The sequence below is a fragment of the Heterodontus francisci genome, chromosome 34 (assembly GCF_036365525.1).
Source record: "Heterodontus francisci isolate sHetFra1 chromosome 34, sHetFra1.hap1, whole genome shotgun sequence".
Classification (NCBI taxonomy): Eukaryota; Metazoa; Chordata; class Chondrichthyes; order Heterodontiformes; family Heterodontidae; genus Heterodontus; species Heterodontus francisci.
In genome coordinates, this window is record NC_090404.1 from 47,139,072 (window position 1) to 47,147,520 (window position 8,449).

Sequence of the window (8,449 nt, forward strand, 5' to 3'; positions counted from 1 at the left end):
TCTCTGCAGCTGTCACAGGACTGAACTGGATGAAAGTGTTGAATGTATGCCATCACAGAGAGGAGGCAAATCACTGTGCGATGTAACATCAATGATGTGGGATGAGGGATAAAATTGAATTGATTGAGTCAAGAGCTTTAGCGGAGATACTGTGTCGGCTGCCTGGCTCCAAAGTAGAAGCCTAAATGGTGATGGAAACGTGCCCCCTCCAAGCTGACACAACATCTCTGAAGCCCAAAGGTGGCTGGCAATCGCTGGCAAATTGTCGGAAACTGTTCTGTGTACTTCCTCGTTAGTATAGTGGTGAGTATCCCCCCCTGTCACGCGGGAGACCGGGGTTCAATTCCCCGACGGGGAGGCGTGAGCGTTGCTGAGGACACCCGAGAGCTATTAGGGGAAACTTTTTCAATTCCAAATCGCTTTGCACTGCCGCATGGAGACTCTCATCCACAACACGTACGCGGCCCGCCACCCGTTTTATCAAAACTATCAACAGCAAACATGTTCCACACATCCGCCTATCACAATCACCGCACAACATCCGCTCTTTACTCATCAGACTGGCCACTTTCTCTTCTTTGCATTCTCAAAGCGCTCATTCAAAATGCACTAAACACATTTTCCTTGGCACATTTCATTGCTTCATTAAACCGCGACGCTTTCTACAACCAACATGCTTTATAAGCCACGACGCAACACATTTCACTACATCTTTCACGCGGCAGTAACACCATTGTGTTCATAGTCTGACAACAAAATGAGCCTCTAGCAGCCACACACCACCACCTGTTCAAGGCAGATAGACAATCTGAGGAGGAAGGTCACACACCTTGTACGCCATCAAACTTCAGTAAGGGCCACCTGGACGGAAAGAAGTGAAAGGTGGCAAAGGTTAATAACCTCGAATGGCTCAGTAACAAGCGCAACGAGACAAGGTGCTCAGAGGCACTGAAGAAAGTGTTGGGAATGCTACATGCCCAATACACATCGCCTGTGCGATCCCTTTGCAAGAGCTACTCAACGTATTCGAGTGATCAGCCCTCGGCCCTGATTTTTTTTTTAATTCCCTTGCAGCATCCTGCCATTCTCTCTTGAATGTTAACATTCAGTCTGAAAGCACACGACTTTCAGTCAACTCACACAACAACATGCTGCCTAAACTAATCCTTCTTTCCTTGTACGTCTGCTTCGAATGCGAATCACCTTATCTTCTTGTCCTCTGGTTAACCCTTCCCTCCTGCCACAAAAAAGCTTGCTCGCTCAAAACAGTCCTTGTTTGGAACACCAAGATCAAACCTTCTGTGAGCATGATAGAACAACGCCCATCTTGCACTTTTGCACACCGTGTACCTGAAGACATCCACGTCGAGCCCATGGTGCCAATCCTTCTCGATACCCACACGAAGGATTTCTTTCTAAAGTGTGGTGTCGGGAAAGGGGAAAAGAATAATGCAGCGTGGGCCAAAACATTGAACTCCAAGTATTTTGCATATCGTGCTTGCTTCTGTTGCAAAGCCAGGAAAAGAGAGAAAAACAAACAAGTAAAGAAAGAAAGAAACAAACAAACAAACAAGCAAAAAAAAATCATATGCGTTTCCTGTTTGCCTGTAGTGGCCGATGATGTGCAATATCAAGCCCGCAAAAGTGCGAATCCGCCGTCCAGATCTCTGCAGCCGTCACAGGACTGAACTGGATGAAAGTGTTGAATGTTTGCCATCACAGAGAGGAGGAAAATCACTGTGCGATGAAACATCAATGATGTGGGATGAGGGATAAAACTGAATTGATTGAGTCAAGAGCTTTAGCGGTGGTACTGCGTCGGCTGCCTGGCTCCAAAGTAGAAGTCTAAATGGTGATGGAAACGTGCCCCCTCCAAGCTGACACAACATCTCTGAAGCCCAATGGTGGCTGCAATCTCTGGCAAACTGTAAAAAGCATTTCTGTGTGCTTCTTTAGTATAGTGGTGAGTATGATCGCCTGTCACGCGAGAGACCGGGGTTCAATTCCCCGACGGGGAGGCGTGAGCGTTGCTGAGGCCACCAGAGAGTTGTTAGGGGAAACTTTTTGAATTCCAAATCGCTTTGCACTGCCGCATGGAGACTCTCATCCACAACACGTACGCGGCCCGCCACCCGTTTTATCAAAACTATCAACAGCAAACATGTTCCACACATCCGCCTATCACAATCACCGCACAACATCCGCTCTTTACTCATCAGACTGGCCACTTTCTCTTCTTTGCATTCTCAAAGCGGTTCATTCAAAATGCACTAAACACATTTTCCTTGGCACATTTCATTGCTTCATTAAACCGCGACGCTTTCTACAACCAACATGCTTTATAAGCCACGACGCAACACATTTCACTACATCTTTCACGCGGCAGTAACACCATTGCGTTCATAGTCTGACAGCAAAATGACCCTCTAGCAGCCACACACCACCACCTGTTCAAGGCAGATAGACAATCTGAGGAGGAAGGTCACACACCTTGTACGCCATCAAACTTCAGTAAGGGCCGCCTGGACGGAAAGAAGTGAAAGGTGGCAAAGGTTAATAACCTCGAATGGCTCAGTAACAAGCGCAACGAGACAAGGTGCTCAGAGGCACTGAAGAAAGTGTTGGGAATGCTACATGCCCAATACACATAGCCTGTGCGATCCCTTTGCAAGAGCTACTCAACGTATTCGAGTGATCAGCCCTCGGCCCTGATTTTTTTTTTAATTCCCTTGCAGCATCCTGCCATTCTCTCTTGAATGTTAACATTCAGTCTGAAAGCACACGACTTTCAGTCAGCTCACACAACAACATGCTGCCTAAACTAATCCTTCTTGCCTTGTACGTCTGCTTCGAATGCGAATCACCTTATCTTCTTGTCCTCTGGTTAACCCTTCCCTCCTGCCACAAAAAAGCTTGCTCGCTCAAAACAGTCCTTGTTTGGAACACCAAGATCAAACCTTCTGTGAGCATGATAGAACAACGCCCATCTTGCACTTTTGCACACCGTGTACCTGAAGACATCCACGGCGAGCCCATGGTGCCAATCCTTCTCGATACCCACACGAAGGATTTCTTTCTAAAGTGTGGTGTCGGGAAAGGGGAAAAGAATAATGCAGCATGGGCCAAAACATTGAACTCCAAGTATTTTGGCATATCGTGCTTGCTTCTGTTGCAAAGCCAGGAAAAGAGAGAAAAACAAACAAGTAAAGAAAGAAAGAAACAAACAAATAAACAAGCAGAAAAAAAATCATATGCGTTTCCTGTTTGCCTGTCGTGGCCGATGATGTGCAATATCAAGCCCGCAAAAGTGCGAATCCGCCGTCCAGATCTCTGCAGCTGTCACAGGACTGAACTGGATGAAAATGTTGAATGTATGCCATCACAGAGAGGAGGCAAATCACTGTGCGATGTAACATCAATGATGTGGGATGAGGGATAAAATTGAATTGATTGAGTCAAGAGCTTTAGCGGTGGTACTGCGTCGGCTGCCTGGCTCCAAAGGAGAAGCCTAAATGGTGATGGAAACGTGCCCCCTCCAAGCTGACACAACATCTCTGAAGCCCAAAGGTGGCTGGCAATCTCTGGCAAACTGTCGGAAGCTTTTCTGTGTGCTTCCTCGTTAGTATAGTGGTGAGTATCCCCGCCTGTCACGCGGGAGACCGGGGTTCAATTCCCCGACGGGGAGGCGTGAGCGTTGCTGAGGCCACCCGAGAGCTGTTAGGGGAAACTTTTTGAATTCCAAATCGCTTTGCACTGCCGCATGGAGACTCTCATCCACAACACGGACGCGGCCCGCCACCCGTTTTATCAAAACTATCAACAGCAAACATGTTCCACACATCCGCCTATCACAATCACCGCACAACATCCGCTCTTGACTCATCAGACTGGCCACTTTCTCTTCTTTGCATTCTCAAAGCGGCTCATTCAAAATGCACGAAACACATTTTCCTTGGCACATTTCATTGCTTCATTAAACCGCGACGCTTTCTACAACCAACATGCTTTATAAGCCACGACGCAACACATTTCACTACATCTTTCACGCGGCAGCAACACCATTGCGTTCATAGTCTGACAGCAAAATGACCCTCCAGCAGCCACACACCACCACCTGTTCATGGCAGATAGACAATCTGAGGAGGAAGGTCACACACCTTGTACGCCATCAAACTTCAGCAAGGGCCACCTGGACGGAAAGAAGTGAAAGGTGGCAAAGGTTAGTAACCTCGAATGGCTCAGTAACAAGCGCAACGAGACAAGGTGCTCAGAGGCACTGAAGAAAGTGTTGGGAATGCTACATGCCCAATACACATAGCCTGTGCGATCCCTTTGCAAGAGCTACTCAACGTATTCGAGTGATCAGCCCTCGGCCCTGATTTCTTTTTAATTCCCTTGCAGCATCCTGCCATTCTCTCTTGAATGTTAACATTCAATCTGAAAGCACACGACTTTCAGTCAGCTCACACAACAACATGCTGCCTAAACTAATCCTTCTTTCCTTGTACGTCTGCTTCGAATGCGAATCACCTTATCTTCTTGTCCTCTGGTTAACCCTTCCCTCCTGCCACAAAAAACCTTTCTCGCTCAAAACAGTCCTTGTTTGGAACACCGAGATCAAAACTTCTGTGAGCACGAGAGAACAACGCCCATCTTGCACTTTTGCACACCGTGTACCTGAAGTCATCCACGGCGAGCCCATGGTGCCAATCCTTCTCGATACCCACACGAAGGATTTCTTTCTAAAGTGTGGTGTCGGGAAAGGGGAAAAGAATAATGCAGCGTGGGCCAAAACATTGAACTCCAAGTATTTTGCATATCGTGCTTGCTTCTGTTGCAAAGTCAGGAAAAGAGAGAAAAACAAACAAGTAAAGAAAGAAAGAAACAAACAAGCAAACAAGCAAAAAAAAACCATATGCGTTTCCTGCTTGCCTGCAGTGGCCGATGATGTGCAATATCAAGCCCGCAAAAGTGCGAATCCGCCGTCCAGATCTCTGCAGCTGTCACAGGACTGAACTGGATGAAAGTGTTGAATGTATGCCATCACAGAGAGGAGGCAAATCACTGTGCGATGTAACATCAATGATGTGGGATGAGGGATAAAATTGAATTGATTGAGTCAAGAGCTTTAGCGGTGGTACTGCGTCGGCTGCCTGGCTCCAAAGGAGAAGCCTAAATGGTGATGGAAACGTGCCCCCTCCAAGCTGACACAACATCTCTGAAGCCCAAAGGTGGCTGGCAATCTCTGGCAAACTGTCGGAAGCCTTCCTGTGTGCTTCCTCGTTAGTATAGTGGTGGGTATCCCCGCCTGTCACGCGGGAGACTGGGGATTCAATTCCCCGACGGGGAGGCGTGAGCGCTGCTGAAACCACCTGAGGGCTATTAGGGAAAACTTTTTGAATTCCAAATCGCTTTGCACTGCCGCATGGAGACTCTCATCCACAACACGTACGCGGCCCGCCACCCGTTTTATCAAAACTATCAACAGCAAACATGTTCCACACATCCGCCTATCACAATCACCGCACAACATCCGCTCTTTACTCATCAGACTGGCCACTTTCCCTTCTTTGCATTCACAAAGCGGCTTATTCAAAATGAACGAAACACATTTTCCTTGGCACATTTCATTGCTTCATTAAACCGCGACGCTTTCTACAACCAACATGCTTTATAAGCCACGACGCAACACATTTCACTACATCTTTCACGCGGCAGCAACACCATTGCGTTCATAGTCTGACAGCAAAATAGCCCTCTAGCAGCCACACACCACCACCTGTTCAAGGCAGATAGACAATCTGAGGAGGAAGGTCACACACCTTGTACGCCATCAAACTTCAGCAACGGTCTCCTGGACGGAAAGAAGTGAAAGGTGGCAAAGGTTAATAACCTCGAATGGCTCAGTAACAAGCGCAACGAGACAAGGTGCTCAGAGGCACTGAAGAAAGTGTTGGGAATGCTACATGCCCAATACACATAGCCTGTGCGATCCCTTTGCAAGAGCTACTCAAAGTATTCGAGTGATCAGCCCTCGGCCCTGATTTTTTTTTAAATTCCCTTGCAGCATCCTGCCATTCTCTCTTGAATGTTAACATTCAATCTGAAAGCACACAACTTTCAGTCAGCTCACACAACAACATGCTGCCTAAACTAATCCTTCTTTCCTTGTACGTCTGCTTCGAATGCGAATCACCTTATCTTCTTGTCCTCTGGTTAACCCTTCCCTCCTGCCACAAAAAAGCTTTCTCAATCAAAACAGTCCTTGTTTGGAACACCAAGATCAAAACTTCTGTGAGCACGAGAGAACAACGCCCATCTTGCACTTTTGCACACCGTGTACCTGAAGTCATCCACGGCGAGCCCATGGTGCCAATCCTTCTCGATACCCACACGAAGGATTTCTTTCTAAAGTGTGGTGTCGGGAAAGGGGAAAAGAATAATGCAGCGTGGGCCAAAACATTGAACTCCAAGTATTTTGCATATCGTGCTTGCTTCTGTTGCAAAGCCAGGAAAAGAGAGAAAAACAAACAAGTAAAGAAAGAAACAAACAAACAAACAAACAAGCAAAAAAAAATCATATGCGTTTCCTGCTTGCCTGTAGTGGCCGATGATGTGCAATATCAAGCCCGCAAAAGTGCGAATCCGCCGTCCAGATCTCTGCAGCTGTCACAGGACTGAACTGGATGAAAGTGTTGAATGTATGCCATCACAGAGAGGAGGGAAATCACTGTGCGATGTAACATCAATGATGTGGGATGAGGGATAAAATTGAATTGATTGAGTCAAGACCTTTAGCGGTGGTAATGCGTCGGCTGCCTGGCTCCAAAGTAGAAGCCTAAATGGTGATGGAAACGTGCCCCCCTCCAAGCTGACACAACATCTATGAAGCCCAAAGGTGGCTGGCAATCTCTGGCAAACTGCTGGAAGCGTCTCTGTGTGCTTCCGCGTTAGTATAGTGGTGAGTATCCCCGCTTGTCACGCGGGACACCGGGGTTCAATTCCCCTTACGGGGAGGCGGGAGAGTTGCTGAGGACACCTGAGAGCTGTTCGGGGGAACGTTTTGAATTCCAAATCGCTTTGCACTGCCGCATGGAGACTCTCATCCACAACACGTACGCGGCCCGCCACCCATTTTATCAAAACTATCAACAGCAAACATGTTCCACACATCCGCCTATCAGAATCACCGCACAACATCCGCTCTTTACTCATCAGACTGGCCACTTTCTCTTCTTTGCATTCTCAAAGCGGCTCATTCAAAATGCACTAAACACATTTTCCTTGGCACATTTCATTGCTTCATTAAACCGCGACGCTTTCTACAACCAACATGCTTTATAAGCCATGACGCAACACATTTCACTACATCTTTCACGCGGCAGCAACACCATTGCGTTCATAGTCTGACAGCAAAATGACCCTCTAGCAGCCACACACCACCACCTGTTCAAGGCAGATAGACAATCTGAGGAGGAAGGTCACACACCTTGTACGCCATCAAACTTCAGCAAGGGCCACCTGGACGGAAAGAAGTGAAAGGTGGCAAAGGTTAATAACCTCGAATGGCTCAGTAACAAGCGCAACGAGACAAGGTGCTCAGAGGCACTGAAGAAAGTGTTGGGAATGCTACATGCCCAATACACATAGCCTGTGCGATCCCTTTGCAAGAGCTACTCAACGTATTCGAGTGATCAGCCCTCGGCCCTGATTTTTTTTTTTAATTCCCTTGCAGCATCCTGCCATTCTCTCTTGAATGTTAACATTCAATCTGAAAGCACACGACTTTCAGTCAGCTCACACAACAACATGCTGCCTAAACTAATCCTTCTTTCCTTGTACGTCTGCTTCGAATGCGAATCACCTTATCTTCTTGTCCTCTGGTTAACCCTTCCCTCGTGCCACAAAAAAGCTTTCTCGCTCAAAACAGTCCTTGTTTGGAACACCAAGATCAATACTTCTGTGAGCACGAGAGAACAACGCCCATCTTGCTCTTTTGCACACCTTGTACCTGAAGTCATCCACGGCGAGCCCATGGTGCCAATCCTTCTCGATACCCACACGAAGGATTTCTTTCTAAAGTGTGGTGTCGGGAAAGGGGAAAAGAATAATGCAGCGTGGGCCAAAACATTGAACTCCAAGTATTTTGCATATCGTGCTTGCTTCTATTGCAAAGTCAGGAAAAGAGAGAAAAACAAACAAGTAAAGAAAGAAATAAACAAACAAGCAAACAAGCAAAAAAAAACCATATGCGTTTCCTGCTTGCCTGCAGTGGCCGATGATGTGCAATATGAAGCCCGCAAAAGTGCGAATCCGCCGTCCAGATCTCTGCAGCTGTCACAGGACTGAACTGGATGAAAGTGTTGAATGTATGCCATCACAGAGAGGAGGCAAATCACTGTGCGATGTAACATCAATGATGTGGGATGAGGGATAAAATTGAATTGAT

At 47.1% G+C, this 8,449-nt stretch overlaps 2 non-coding genes across 2 annotated transcripts; both read left to right on the forward strand.

Moving 5' to 3' along the window:
* Positions 1–286: 286 nt before the first annotated feature.
* trnad-guc (transfer RNA aspartic acid (anticodon GUC)) lies at positions 287–358 on the forward strand. Its single transcript has one exon. It is a non-coding gene; the product is annotated as a tRNA-Asp (tRNA).
* Positions 359–3,613: 3,255 nt separating this feature from the next.
* Positions 3,614–3,685, forward strand: trnad-guc (transfer RNA aspartic acid (anticodon GUC)). Its single transcript has one exon. It is a non-coding gene; the product is annotated as a tRNA-Asp (tRNA).
* Positions 3,686–8,449: the final 4,764 nt, after the last annotated feature.